The sequence below is a fragment of the Toxorhynchites rutilus genome, chromosome 2 (assembly GCF_029784135.1).
Source record: "Toxorhynchites rutilus septentrionalis strain SRP chromosome 2, ASM2978413v1, whole genome shotgun sequence".
Classification (NCBI taxonomy): Eukaryota; Metazoa; Arthropoda; class Insecta; order Diptera; family Culicidae; genus Toxorhynchites; species Toxorhynchites rutilus.
Window position 1 is genome coordinate 326045380 of NC_073745.1, and position 16522 is coordinate 326061901.

At 38.9% G+C, this 16522-nt stretch overlaps 1 protein-coding gene across 11 annotated transcripts in view; it reads right to left on the minus strand.

Moving 5' to 3' along the window:
• LOC129771607 (talin-2) overlaps positions 1-16522 on the minus strand; it is a 172260-nt gene that overhangs the window by 46722 nt on the left and 109016 nt on the right. For 2 of the 11 annotated variants that reach the window (XM_055775406.1, XM_055775405.1), the window contains exon 1: positions 10791-10938. The exons of 3 other annotated variants lie outside the window; for them this stretch is intronic. The gene's annotated coding sequence lies outside the window, so the exon portion shown is untranslated. Of the gene's footprint in view, positions 1-10790; positions 10947-11075; positions 11197-16522 lie in introns of those variants that run through there. 6 more of the 11 variants (XM_055775408.1, XM_055775407.1, XM_055775413.1 and 3 more) reach the window with 5 other exon arrangements.

Sequence of the window (16522 nt, forward strand, 5' to 3'; positions counted from 1 at the left end):
GTCAAACAATTCAAAAATCTCAACCACTAACCAAACGGAAATACCGCATTTTAGTTGGTCGAAACCGAAGATGCAAACTTCCTCTTGTACTCACAATTATTGCCCAGTAATTTTCTGGTAGACGAGAGTTTTACATCAATCGTTTCAATTACACATTCTCTTCTTCTTCTTCAATGGCACTAACGTTCCTAGAGGAACTTCGCCGTCTCAACGTAGTATTACTTGCGTCATTTTTGTTTGTACTTAGTTGAGACTTCTATGCCAAATAACACGCCTTGAATGCATTCTGAGTGGCAAGCTCTAGAATACGCGTGATCACAGTGCAAGTCGGAGGAAATTTCTTTGACGTAAAATTCCCCCGACCAGAACGGGAATCGAACCCGAACACCCGGCATGTTAGTTATGACGCTAACCACTCGGCCAAGGGAGCACTCATTACAATGAATAAAATGATATATTTATGAAACTAACTATCAAACAATATATAAATCTCGAGCATTATGTCAATGGAAATCAAGCGTTCCGATTGGTCGATTCGCAATAGCAATCCAAATCAAGGTCCCTGGGGAAATGAGCATTGCAAATGTATGCAAGTTGGAGGAACTTTTGTTTCTACCGCAATGTATTTCCTAACACAGACTTTAAAACCATGGTACCTGGGGAAAATATGCAAACGAGTACAAACGTACCCACAGATTGCATATATTTTGCAATTCCTTGGTTTTGAACTCTGTGTTCGGAAAACACATTCCGGCGATCGTATATCAATTGCTGCACAATCATCACTGATTGAAATTCCGAGCGAGTAGATTTGTATGATTTCAATAGCCTGTTTACAACGCAATTTGAAGCTATTAACACAAGTTTTCCAGCCAATAAGTAACAAGCATATGACTCGTAGACATTTTATCTTTCGTATAAAATGATTACCATACCATTTCATTAAGCCGTTCAAAGAGAGACTGAACTCCTCGGAAATACTCAGCACAAATAATAACTCGCAATTGGAAACTAAGACCAATTGCGGTATCCGTAAACAAATGATATTATAACTGCTGCTTCCATCAATGTGATTCTTTTGATAATGGTGAAATATCATCATTATCATTAGCCTGTTTTCAAAGCAATTTTTAAGCTATTGACACAAGTTTTCGGGTCAATAATTAACAAGCATATAACTCTTGCACATTTCATTTTTCGATTGAAGTGTTTATCGTAAAATGTTATTTTTCGTGAAAAGGACAATTGAATAACTGTAAAATGTCAAGCGTTATCTAAACGCCCTAACTGCCAAGTTTTGATTGGCGCGATTTACGGTTTCCCCAACACAGACTTCTAAATCGATGTACCTGTGGAAATCCGCTTTGTAAATATTACATGCAAGTTGGGGGTATTTTTGTTCCCACCGAGCTGTGTTTCCCTAACACGGACTTACAAATCAGTGTGCCTGGAGGAATCCGCTTTGTCAAAACATGCAAGTGGGATGTACTTTTTTCCCACTGAGCTGTGTTCCCCTAACACGGACTTCAAAATTAATGTGCCTGGGAGAATCCGCTTTGCAATTACATGCAAGTCGGGGGTATTTTTTGGTGTTGAATACTTTTGTACACGCTTGTCGTTGTGCAGACCGGAATATGTATCCCTAAAACGTACTTTCAAACTGAGAAGCCTGTGAAAATTGTAATTTCGGACACTAGAGGTGAATGAACTTATCAAACGTAAAAGGACGTTCATCGAATTTATTTGTAACGAAGAATATAATCTATTACAAAATTTCAATATGCGAAAATATGCGGTCGTGTCCTAGATACAACCCCTTACAATTTTTTTTATTGTGTTCATTTCCACCCAAGTGAGTAAAGTAACATGTTTTTGTGATAAGACAAATTGATGATTGTGTTCGATAATGATCTTATATTACATTATTGAGTTTTTTCATTGTTTCATTCATATAGAACGCAGGAGCCATCTCGTCCTCTTCCTGGGACTGGGCAGAGAGTTTTCCAGGAATTAATCATCATCCTTTTTCCATAATAATTCGGTTGTAACATTGGTGGAGTGAACAAACAGTACACAGCAACCAAACAAAACGGCCCATTTCAGGGCCACCAAATCATAATCAAAGAATTTAACGATGTAATTTTTCAAACATATCTAAAATCAGTATGCAACAGGTAACCTAACGCAATCTTACGTCAACAATGCGGTCGTGTCTCGAACATAACCCTTCTTTGAATTTTTAAATTGATTATTTTACAAAATACTGTCCGCATGTCAAGTGTTCATTTTATCAAGTCAAGTGTTCATTTTTTTGGGCACATGGTATATTATTTCTCGGAATTCTGTTCACACATTCTGACGTATAACATTACTAAAGACATTAAATCAATCGTTGTTGATTCAAAAAATCATTTGACCTCGAATCCCCAATGAATCATGTCCTGTTCCTGAGAAGATTTCGTGAAACCATGTTGATTCAATTTTATTTGCTCTGAACTTCGGAACGCTTCAAAAAATTAGAACATGATTCACCGTATTTACCTGATTTGGCACGCGGTGACTTTTCTGTGAGTCTATATAGAAATATTTAGTCGGCAATACATGAACGAACCTTGAAATTCGTAGAATCTGTAAAGTCTACGAATTTATACGCACAAACATCTGGGAACTCTGTATCGCATCGTTACGAGTGACGATGAGCAAAATCATTGCTTTGATATCCCGTTGACATCGGGTGGCTAGTGACACTATTTATCGGCACACAATTCATCATGGCGGTTTTCACACGCACCGAATGCCACATATCGCGATACCAAACCATGTTCGATGGGTAACTGTCACAGTTTTGATTGATGTTTTTTTGAGGAGGCCAATGTTATTTTGTCAACTCTCCAAACACTCCTCAAGTACCAAGAGTTTTACTGATAACGTTCCCCAAAATTAGTTTCCGTAAGTACACCTGTGGAAGACTATTTCCATAAATAATACTCAACCTCAGTGACCTCAAGTGGTGGTGGCTCCCACACCACCCCCTCTCTCTTATTGAACACAATTTCAAGTAAACTCATTCAAAGGGGAAGAATTTCAAGTCCTTCCAGAAACCCGAACGGATCGGAGTCGAACGACTCTGGGTCGGGCCATGGCAGCAAATTGATGATAGCTGTAATATGGCTTTTTAATGAGTTTTGAACTTAATTAATTTCACTTTCTAATCCGCCCGTTCGGACCCGAGGAACCAGGGTGGCCTTTGGCACCAACCCAACTAAATCGTGCCGAGCCAAGTCCCTGGGATCAAGGTAATTATTCATCTCAATGCGGGGTTTCACGCGAGCAAGAAGTGTCGGTGGTCGCGGTGGCAATGGCTTCCGTTTCAATGGATGGCGAACATTCGTACTCGTACCGTCGTGATAATCCGTCCCGGAACTGGCCGGGCACGATTCGCTCTACCCGACAGATGTGTACGGTGAAAAGAAGGATATCGATAACAGGAATGCCGCGGAGCGAAGGCACAATAATAATCCAATAAATGCGACTCGTTGAGTTGGGTGCGTCCATACCATTAGAAGGAGGGAGGAAGGTTGTCATAACAACAAACGCCACCTATTCCTGAAGAGGGGAGAAGACGCTACTACTCCACACACTCCGAAGGATCGGCGTGCCTTTGCAAACACGGAAGCGACCGTCTTGCTTCCGAGTAGGAAGGAGACACAGCTTCGATTGAAGAAGATTCTTCCCGTATTTAGGGCGATTTTTTCCTCCTTTATGCCAACCAAACATAAGGGTGGCGCGCTTTCCCCCGGTGGAGGGGGGGGGAGGATGGATGGATGAATGGATGGAGAGTGAAAGCGGCTTGAAATTTTCGAAAATCGGAGTGCACCCGAGAAACGTGGCAACGTGGTGGGGTTTGGCTCGGTAAATGACGATGAATATATGTTCGATTGGTGTGAAGAGACACTGCTTGGGGGAAATTGCGACGGAATTGTTGAAAGAAGCGAACGGCGTATGATTGATAGGTGCGCTGGCGCTGACTGGTGGTGGCAACAATGAAGTGGAAAACGTTCCATGTAACGGTAACCATTTTTGTCCTACCCACGTAAGCGGTGGGAGTCGGAAACAGGGAAAATAGTATTACGAAGCGATAATATATTATCGCACCGACCTTCGACAGAAGAATATTCGCGTCAGTAGATACATATATTGTTAGAGGATAATATTGACTTGGAATGATACCGAAAAGGTTTGTTAAAATGAATCCAATCGGATAATCTGAACCAAGATTTTTCGTGACGTTTACGTATACCCAAAATAAAAATTCAGCTTATCTTTTGACATCTTCATTCATTACATCAAATAAGCCTAAAAATAACAAAAAATGTTCTCTCCACCCATACTGGTACAGCATTTACTCAAGCGAGAAGCAAGTTTGTGTGTAATATGTATGCCATAGCATAGAAAGAGCAATATGAGAGAGAAAAATAAGAGACCTTTTGCAAATAGGCTCGCATTAACCCTTTCGCCACAGCGTATCTGTATCATACTTTGACATTTATAGCGACGGCGCGATTGACCATACTATGTGATCGTTCGCGAAATATACATATACACAGCACCCGTCGCGAAAAGGGCAAAGGCTCAGGTTATTTACGCACTCCGTTTTACTTTCAGAAAACACTTTCTGAGTGGAGGAACTTAAGGTAGGACGCACCATTACGGTAAAACACGCCACCCTAAACATCATAGAAAACGCTGTAACTGGCAGGATTTTTCCGCGCTCATAACATTCTTTTTTTCATTATAAATACCACTAAATGTAGTTTAGCGCCGAAAACCTCGTCTAGCTTCGAATAATATTAATATATAAAAAACCACATGATTCCATGCACCTTTGACCGCTTCTGCCATTGGAATTTTGAAGCATTATAAAACTAATTTAAATTTTGCAAATTTCGAATGTTACCAAAGCTATCGATTGAGTTTGAATGAACAAATGTTAAAGAAAACATTTTTATATAAAAATGCACATCCCCAGCATGGGGATTAAAAAAGAGTTAGTCAGTGCCAGTGTTACCAAATCGCTCAGATATTCACTCCAATTGTTTTATGCCTAGATGGCTTCTAAAACATATAAAACCATTTTCTTATATCTGTTCTTGAATTATTTTGAAGCGAAAGGTAGAAGCAGTAAATGAATTATCAAAAAAAAAAACCGCTTGGATGTCGTTTGAGATTTTCCCTCGTTATTTTTTCGGTAATCGTTTTAGTTTATTTCATTACAAAGAAAACAGATGTGGCTACGTTGTGAACGTGAAGAAACGTTGAAATATGTAGTGAAAATGCATGTTTCTTCCTGTTTTACTTAAGATGGGCGTCTTACCCTTTCTTCCCGTATATTTTAAGAACCAAATTATTTTATAATCTGCTGTAATATTCTCGTGTATTGGTTTAAAAACATCACTACTTATGTGGATAGCGTGGTCGTGTAGAACAGCATTACGGCCCTGCCGGCCTTGGATCAATCCGTGCTTGGCATGGTTTGGATTTGTTTTTGGGTACAATTCCAAGGTGACATTCAGTCTGAGAGAATGAGAGGTCTGCGTCATATTAGGTTGGAGAAAAAGTTATCAATTATTTTCTCGATAGCTGGCTGGCATATCTCGCGTAATATCGATCATACAATTTCTAGTTTAGGCTCGTTGTAAAGGTACATTTTACACTTTTCTTTTTCAAAGACGAAAATGCAAGCCAGGCCACTGAAATTGAGAACTGTTCATGGTACCGATACGGCAACAGTAAAATACGTGCAACTTAATTTATTTTATATATTTTTTTAGTTTTTTTTTAAATTTATTTTTAACATTTTTCTTCTAGTGCAATACACAATATTTAGATCTCTACTGTCAACAAATGGAGCGTTTGAAGCTAGTGATTGACCAGAAACGTCCAGAATTGGCCAGAAGAGGTGTTGTGTTCCATCAGAACAACGCAAGGCCACATAATTCTGAGAGATTGATTGAAATGTTTATATGCATCCACCATATAGTCCGGACCTGGCACTAAGCGATTACCACCTTTTTCTCGCATTGCAAAGTTTCCATAGTTATAAGAAATTGAGATCAAGAGAAGATTGCAAAAATCTATTGCTAGAGTTTTTCACCAATAATGACCATGACCTCTATGATAGAGACATTATGAAGCTACCTTTAGACTGGCAACATATTTTGCATATGCATATTTGACCCAAATCGGACAATCCGAAGCATATTAAAAATTTTGAATTTCACCCAGAATAATGGATTACGTCTTCCCCAACCTAATATAAACAAACATTGGTAGTTTTGCTCTTTATTGCAAAACATTACACTCGTATTTTTTTATTTTTTCAGTAGGGTGACAATTTCCATTTTAGGGTTGTTCGAAAAATCAACTTTTTCTCTTTTTTCCAAAAATTACTTTTTTCAAAAATTCATAACTTTTGAACTACTAGACCGATGATGATCGACATATCGAATTAAAGCCAGTCACCTGTTTTTTTTAAATACTACACCTGCAGAAAGTTAGAATTCTGTTCTCGTTATATTTGATTGTATTCGTTTTTTATTGTTTTCATATTCACGGGACCAAGGGCGCAATATTTTTAAGAAAAAATATAGAAAACTATAACATCCTTGATCCCGAAACCATGTAAACTATAAAGAACAAATACAACAAATAATTACGAAATCAAAACCCATTTTTTTAAAGTCTAATAGTTTTCAAAAAAGACTATCTAATTGGCTTTAATCTTATGTGTGGATCATCTGAGTCGGTCCAGTAGATCAAAAGTTATGTGTTATGTGAAATAAAAACACATTAAAAAAGACTTCTATAATAGATTGCAGATCACAAACAAAATTTTTCAGATAATCAACTTCAGCCTCCAGTTAAAGAATTTCAGACTGGGTTTTTTAGATTAATGATCCCAAATTTAACTTATGGATTCAGTTTCCAGATTTTAGATTTAGATAAATCTTCTGAACCTTAGAAGAAGTGGAATTCATTTCTAGAATTCTTAATCAGATGTTAAAATCTGAAAACGTTATTTTGGAATCTGAAAACTGCAACCATTTGAATCTAAAGATTATATTAAAAATCCCAAATCAATAAACAACATTCGAAAGAAGATCAAGAATGATAAATACATTATAATACATTATTATTATTAATTTCTCCTAATTTAGAATAGTCAAGAAGAGGTCTACAAAATTGGTACAGTATTAAGTACAGTGTAAATGAAGTTTCTAGGTTTACATTTTCCGGAATCCTGGTTTAACTGCTCAGACTATGCGATACACATCCCATATTTCAGATCTGATATGCCAGATATGAAACTCCCATTTTGGTTCAAATCTCAAATTCTTGATTCCAGACTTAGTTTTCTCAATTCAAGGATTATAAATTTCTGATGAGTGTTCTAAATTCTAGTTTCATATCCAAGTTCCAGATTTGAGATTCTATCTTTCTACTTCTGATTTTGGATCCAAACCCATATCATAGACATTAGATTTCACACATTCTTTCTTTGACTCAGATTCCTGATGCTGATTCTTGATTCCGATTCTACAATGAATTTTTTTTTTATCCAAAATATATATTTTATTAAGGCTCATATGGCGTCAGCCTAACGGGGCCGGGAGTTCAATATTTTGACAATGTTTGCTTAGACTATGTTAGTAATATGTAACCGTACAATGAATTTGTTATTTATAATACAGGTCGGACTCGATTATATATAGTCGACCATTTTTTTTCAACAATTATTTTCAAATCCTATACATAATCGAATCTCAAGAAAACAATTCTTTCATTAATGTATGAATGTCAAACACTAATAGAAAAATAGCTTTTTTGTGATTCGATTATTTATTGGATTCGAAAATTAACGTTGAAAATGAAATTGCGATTATATATAATCGAGTCCGACCTGCAATATTACAGAATTTTAGGTTGACTTCTAGACATAAGCATCAGATACAGACTTCAGATTCCAGATTCTATACCTGATACTTAATTATTTATTATTTTTTTCAGATACGTATTCCTGGTTTCCATTTCCAGACTTGAAAAATACATTCTATATTCCAGATCTGATATGCCCAATATGAATTTCACATTCTTGTTCTAATAATATATTATTGTTTCCAGACATAGCTTCACAAATCATAAATTGAAAGTTTTGCAATAAATATTTTAAACTATTGTTCTATATCTAAGCTGCAGATTTGTGATTCTTGCATCCAATTTTTTGGATCCTGATACAGATCCATTTCAATGTCACTTTTATTCCTGGACCCAGATACCTTCTAATGATTCCAGAATCCTATTCTACATTATGTTTACTATTTGCGATTAGATTTCAAAATTTCAGATCGAATTTTAAACTTAAGCATCATATACTGGCTTCAGATACTAATGGTCCACATTATTAAATTTTAGAATAAGATTCCAGATACGGATTCCTGATTCAGATTGTAAATTCCATAGTATTCCAGATGCGGATTCGAATTACAGAAAAAAGTTTTAGATTTACGTATGATTACGTAGTTCCGGTCCTTTTGATCATTGCGGTTATGTGAGGATTGAAAGAAATATTCTTCCTTCTCAACTTTGCCCGTGGAAGAGGCAGGAGTGAGTTTAGTTCCGTTTTTTTAATCGCGATTGTTCTAGGGAGTTGTGTTGAATCTGACGTTACTGGCGATGCATGACCTCGTGCTCATAATGGATGACTTGGCGCTGGACGGAAACGACTGGCAGGTGACCGGGTGCTTTACGTCCTCCAATGAGGAGGTAAACGATGACGCCACCACACCACACCAAGTTCTTAAAGAAGGTCTGTGGCTGACGATCAGAGAGAAAGAAATTTCCAAGCCGCTGTTCTTTTCTTCGAGGCTTGCGATGAACGGGGAGATATACAGTACGAAGTTCATCCCAGAGGTTGCAGCCTTCGCCAAGAAGTATCTCTCGAAGGAATGTGGTCTTCTGACCGGACCTGGCCTCACTGGTAAAGATGGATCCTCCCAACGTTTCCCAGCTGCGACCGATAAAAAATTTGTGCCTCGAACGGAGGACCTATTCCAATAATTACGTTGCCTCCAAGACCACGAAAGAGCTGGAGAACAAGCGAACATCCATCTTTTCATCGGCTGTGGCAAAGGTCAACTCCCGGCAGCGGATTGAAGAGTTTATGTAGAAGACATAAGAAACACGTAGAATTTAAGGAAAATTTGTTCTATAGTTCTATAGTTCTATAGTTCGTTTTTTTTGCATCCCCATTCGAATTAGTCCATTCATTGAATGCATACGTTACAGGCCAGGTTTTTGAAGCTCTTTTTTTCCCCTAATAAAAATGTATACCCAATTGAAAGACCGAGGGCGTAGAAGACAATCATGGCACCCCCATCAGCATGCATCAGAAGGGGCAATTCTTATTTTCAAAAATAAAATGAGTTAACATCTTTTCACACCAACTACTTCAATTATCGTTGCTTTCAACTTCCGTTTTCAAATTGCTTTTTGTTTCCTGGCTATGACGTTAATCGTCAGAGCAATAAGTGCACACTCAGTCTTTCTTCAGTGTTTTTTTTTGTATTCCATCAAGCCCCAGACATGCTAAAGTTCTTTCAATTTTTGAAGTGCTGTTCACACCGTAAGCTCAAACTCGATCGAATCAATATCTTTTACTGACAATCATCGTGAAGTTGTGAAGCTTTTCGTGTTTTCCGTTCATTATATCACTTTTTACGTAACATAATCGAGCTCCTTAGCCAACTTCACCTTCTAAAACGCCTCATTGACTGGATGAAAAAGCGTGCAAGGATCGACACAACAAAAACTGTCCCCTTGTCTTCACCTTCCTGTAATCACTCACTTGATCGCGACGTGTAAAGACAGCTACCAGCCTACCCACTATTATTTCAAAAAAGGATGTATTCCACCTTCCGAAACCGATTACACCCACCTCGTGCAAGCGCAATCCCCCCTACCCTTTGTTTCTTATTCCTTTTACCTAGATGTTTTACGCTCTAGACCGAAAGTGCAACGAAGAGAAACTAATCCCAATTGTGTAACAAATCGTGTGACACAGCAATACACAACCACCCCAACCTCCACCCACCAACACACAACCACAGGTTGTGCGTAGGTGTGTATATGTGAGTGTGTTTGTGTGGTAGCATGTATCGATTGATGGCTATCATTCTCTCGCTGTTCGTTTCTATTTTTCCTCCGATTTTCCAGTCTGTCCATTGCCGGAAAATCGAACACGAACCCCTCCAATATTTTAATGCCCAATTCGGGCCCATTGAACCGCGTGATTTTTGGACAGCTCAAGGGGATGGCCGAGTTATTCGGGTCAAAAGCAATAGGAAAAACCGGAAGAAAATCATATAAATCACCGACAAACAAAGAAGCGACCCGTTCATCGGAAAGAAGGTTGCCTGAAATTATCGTAATTTGCTATCGCTGCAGGAAAAGAACAATTTCGTCTGTGCACGGTATGCTTGTTTCGAAGCACTTGAAATCCCTACGTTCTCGTGAAGATGGAAAGTCTGCCTCCTTTGCGACGATGATAATGAGAGTGGCTGCACGGCTGGCGCCACACACAGCTATTGGAATGGGATGAGTGTTCTACGGCACTATGGAGATAAAAATATGCACACATAAACCACATTCATGCTAGTTGGTTTGCTAGCACCGGAGTGTTCTGCCACTACATCTGCAGCTACTGCTACAACAAATTGCTTCCAATTGATCACCTTTCCGGAATCATAATTTCTGTCCCACTCCTCGAAACCACCCGCATCAAAATCTATATCGAACTCCTTATCCTGGTAATCTGTATCCCGCTCTTTGGATCTCCGCCGAAAGGACCAACTCTTGGACCGACGGCGCTGATCTGGGGCATTTTTTCGACGGCGAGCCGCCCGCAACAGCAAAAGTGGTCCACATTCGGAGCAAGGACACAGCGCCCGTGCCAAATTTTCAATCGGAGCAGTCGCATGAACACCAAACATATTCCTTCGCCCGCGGGTAAAACTCACTTTTCACACAATTTTTTTCTGTTTGAACCACTGTCACAGCATCGGGGGCATCGCCAGCACTAACACACTTTGAAGATTTTCACCCCTACTATCGGCACCAAAATCTCACGTCGAGATCCGATTCGAAGAGTGGTAGTTATCCCGACCAGGTCGCGATACCGACTGAACGTATCCTATCTCGAACTGAGGCAGGATGCTCGAGGGATGGTTCTGCACAGACTCCAATAATCTGGTTCGCACCAATACGCGCACGGTTTCGGAGTCATCACCACCATCACGACAGCACACACGCGCGCGTGACCGCGAGAGGATAATACAATTGTTCCATTTCATCACCCCATCACATCACTCTCGGGGAAAGTGCACATGCAGCATCCTTGCTCCGGTAACTCACTAACACAAACGAGCGCGGGGTGGAAAACTCTCGTCGAGTGGAGTTTTCGGATTCTATCCTCTGCGCAATCCCTCTCTTTGCGCGGACAAACAAACATAAAAAAGGAAGGGAACCGATAACCCAAACTGTAACACTGTCCCACTCGACGGTGGAGGATTACCGAGCGAAGTATGTATTCAACGTCTTGAAGGATACACCTCGTATGAAGTGTGTGGATTTTCGCTTGGTGAACAATCGATCGACTCTTTGTGCGCTCGTTTATTGAACTCGTAAGAAGGCACCTCTTCCAGAAAGGAAGAGGTTGACTAAATTCTCAGCTTTTGACGGATACACACTCGCCGCGCGCTGCCTTTTGGTGATGAATCCTCCTGCATTTGCCGGGAAAACTTATTACGGTCATAAATTAACCCTACTTTTTTGGTGATTGTTTTCCACAACCAATGCTAGCTTTCTGCACAGATATTCATCTCCCTGTCAGGAACGACCGGAGCGAGATGGGACTGGACGGGACAGTGCTGCACACACAGACCATCTGTCGCAAACAGGAATTAAATTTTCGGTCGGAAGAAATGCGCCTGTCGTAGGGAACGGGCGGACCGGAAAGTGAATAAGCATAATTCATCTGAGGCCAGCCAGGGATGCCAGATTCCTTTTTTTTTCTGTGTGAATCCGAAAACTTATCGTGAATTGAGGATTTATGTGAATCCTCTGCAATGCATCGTATAAAAAGACATATTATAATGCGCAAAGAATCACTAGTTCTAGTTCACTTGAGGATTATACAGAGATTCGGTTGAAGTCGTTTGAATGACCCTAATTCCGTCGAAAATGTTCCAAAAAGTCACAACGTGTCAAAACAGATGGATGTGGAGAAGGATTTAGGGCACCGACGCGATTCAGAGCCAAACATTTACGCATGAATAGAGATTTCTGACTTGGTTTGTTATCGTTTGGAAAAACCCACCATCTTGATTGAGATATTCGAGTTGAATTCGGTAGATTCTGTGCATCAAATGAATGAGGACTCATTGGTCCTTGGTCTGGTAAATCAAAATTCTCATTGATAATTGTTTTATATAGTTTGAGTCCTGAAACATAATTGACGGATTTTGTATAAGATGTAGTAAAAAGACATCTATCATTTTCTAACCGCTGGTGATGGTAATCTGAATGTTTGTATTGTGTAAGTGCGATTGTGTTACGCTAGGTTGCATTAACCCCTTGCCTTATTATTTGATTTCAAACAGCATGGACCAAACACGAACACAACGAGTCGTTCCCCTACTATGTTCTGCGTGCGTATCTGAGTTGTGCAGGTGAATGAGACAAGTTTTTGGTTTGCTTTCAAACGAATACCATGCGCCTGGAGCTATGCAATCGTTTCATATCGATACACCACGAGTGAGGTTTGATGTTGTACGTTCTGACACAGTCTAACCGCCACGAGTGTTGTTCGATGTTGTACGCGAAAGGGTTAAAAAGATAAGTTTGAACATAACTCTCAGACAGATTGTGATTTAATAGGTCAGTTTCATCGGCATTCAAACGACATCGAAAACGTGAGCCAAGCGGATGATATATTCAAAGAGTACACGATAATGATACTGTTAAAGCCCACGCAGACTACAGACTGATTTGTCGGCCGATAATTTGGTCGGCTTCTTAATCAGTACGGAGAGGTATGCATGTGCGCACATTACGCCGATTCAGTTGGGTCGGTTTTTGCACCAGAAGGCCGACCCGACCAAACTGTTGGTTGACAGAAAGTCTGTAATATGCGAGGGTTTTTACAGTTAAACATGCGCATTTTTTTTTAAGCTCGATGTTTGTAATGTCACAAGAATTCATGCAAAAACAAATCATAGATGGTAGTTCGGCAAACCAAAACATTAAACGCGGTAAGCCAGCGCAAATGGTAGCCAAGCTGGGATGGATGGAAGGAAGGTCATTTGATGTGTGTTAGAAAAAGAAACTTGTGGAATATGACTGTACCATTTTTTTTCGCTGACAATTATGAGAGTTTAGAAAAGCTATTAGTAAAGCTTTTCACTACACCTTATGTACATGGAAAGTTGCGAATTATTCATAGATATAGATTATAAATTCAGATTCAGATTCAGTAAGGTATTTTGATTTGCTCTTGAGAAACATATTTTGTAACCCTAACCACTATATTTTGTCTCAAAACAACCATGTCTCTCAATTAGTTCACAGTAGTACCTTCTTGATGTTTGTATATGACTCGCTAGATCCAAAAAAGGCGAACACACTTCGACCACTTTCTACAACCGCACCCCATTTCACGCAATGTATACATCGCAACAGATATATAAATATATATATATATATATCGTTCTCTCTAAGGGGGGGGGGGGGGTTCTTCCATACAAATGAAACGCAATTTTCTGCATTATTCGAGAATTAATCAAGCAAACGAAACCAAATTTGGCATGTGGAGGTTTTGGGGTGCAATAAATGGTTCTATGATGGTTAGACACTCCTCCCCCTCCTCTAAGGGGGGGCTCCCATGCAAATGAAACACGCATTTCTGCATAACTCGAGAGCTAATCAAGCAAATTGAGCCATATTTGGCATGTGAGGTTCTAGGGGGCACGAAACGTTTAAAATAAATCGAGTTCTTCTTCATCTCATCAACTCATACGGGATGGTTTAATTGACTCTGGTAAAACCGGACCCTCCATTTCATAGAAGACGTGCCTGAATTGAAGAGGAAACAGAGGAGCCGTAGACATGAAAATGTGTTTGTCTTGAGTCCTTATTTTCAGTCAAGATCCTATGATACAGAGTGATTCCAAACGGTCTAAAAGCTGGACTCTACCTAACATATTCACATATTTTCAGGCAATTTTAAGACATTTGGAAACTTTTTTTTTTCGAAAACCCGGTTTCCTTTACTCCACTCTTGGGTGATTTTTCGATTTTAAAAAACTCAAATTTTGACCGCTTTGCGTCACTCTCCTTTAAGTCCGATTGAGCTGATATTTTGCATAGGGTGTTTTTTCGAGTTGGTGAACATTTCGTATAGAGTAAATTTTTGAAATTTTAATGTCCATTTTTTCCCCATACATTCATTGGCACTCCAGTGTACACCTTGTTAGCGAATGCCTCATAACAATTAGATTTATATTCTGCAAAGTATTGCAGTACACTCTTGTCTTCATAAAACGATGTTTTTATGAATAATCTTCCGGAAAAACACAAAAAAAAACTTGTTGTTTGTTTCCAGTATTTCAAAAAACAACATCAAGTTCAATTGTTCCATGTTGAAATTCTAGGCATAACTGTCCCACCATGAATTGTTAAGCCCGTAACCAAGATTGATTTATTCAAATGAGGGGATCTTCTCACATTTCATTAAACAATAATTTTATGCTTATAAAAAACCCAGTGTATTGCTAAACCAAATATGCTAGAAAACTTTGAATGTGTTTTTCTCAGTTACTGATTTTGGAACAAGGGACAACTATGCGTAGAACGGCAGTATATGTCAACTAAGAAAAAAAATGAGAAAAAAATCATTTGAAAATTTCATTTGATAACACAGATAACCGAGACATTGTGAAGACTCTAGGCTTGTACAGTGATTCATAGAGTGTTTGTGTGTTTGATGGGCTAGAATGAACTAGAAATAATAAATAATAAAATATGAATATTCTAATTTAAAAGTTTAGCATGTAAAATTTTCGACTAAGAATCAGCATTTCATTAACAGAAGAAATTTTTTGATTGAGTATTTCTTACTTTCATCGTTTCCGTGCACAATAATAAAACACGAAGTTCAAAAACATGTGTTACGATCAGCCACTCTGATTATTCGTTCATTTATAGGAATGTAGCTGTTAGACCGATTCTGTGTTGTATATGATTATTAAACTGTCAGTTCATTGATACTAGAACATCTACATAAGCAGCAATGTAGTTTACTTTTCAACGAAAATGTAGTTAAAATGACGAAGGGAACAAACTTTAGTTGTAGTTTAGTTCAGTAATGGTGAACGACAGACGAACTTACGATCAATTTTAAATCACTCTATTAAACGCGACCGGGTTGAAAATAAATCGAGTTCTTCTTCATCTCATCAACTCATACGGGATGGTTTAATTGACTCTGGTAAAAACGAACAATCCATTTCATAGTCGGAATTGAAGAGAGAACAGAGGAGCCGTAGCCATGAAAATGTGTTTGTCTTGAGTCCTTATTTTCAGTCAAGATCTTAAGATACAGAGTGATTCCAAACGGTCTAAAACAGGGACTCTATCTAACATATTTACATATTTTTTTCTTGGTAAAATAAGGTATATCCAGAACATTCGATTTCTATCAGAATAATGACCCAAAGTACTCTATCACAAAACCGGCAGCTTGAAAACTGCAAGATTGTCAAAGCTCGTGAAAACATCCGCATAATCTCAACGAACTTGTTGTCGTCGAGAATTTGAGTCAAAAGCTGAACGGTAATATTAGGAAGCATCATAAAGACTGCCCCAGAAAGTATGGACGCACCCAGATTTTAGTATAAATAAAACACAAATGTTAGAAACTTAGTTTTTCTTCGACATATTGTTAACATAAGATTAGTACAACAGCCCGGTGTTCTCAATTTCTGCTATCTATCGATTGTATGCAAGCTGGCGCACCTTCTTGCGAACGTTCTTCATGAGGTTCAGCACAGACTTCTTAGCGACGAGTCTAGACACTTTTTTCCAGTCCTTTTCAAATTGTTGAATGGTTTCTGCTGGAGAGACATGTTTCCTAAGATGTGCCTTCGTCAATGCCCAAAATTCAATAGGGCGAATTTCCGGGCAATTAGGGGGATTCATGTCCTTTGGAACGAATGTTATATCTTTTGAGGTATACCACTCTACCGTTAGTTTCGCGTAATGGCATGACGCTAAATCCGGCCAGAAGACAACAGGATCGTTGTGCTACGAATCATGGGTAGAAGCCGTTTTTTTAAACACTCCTTGATGTAAATTTCGCTGTTCATTGAAGCAGTTGTAATGAACGGTTGCGAAATTTTACCGCAACCAC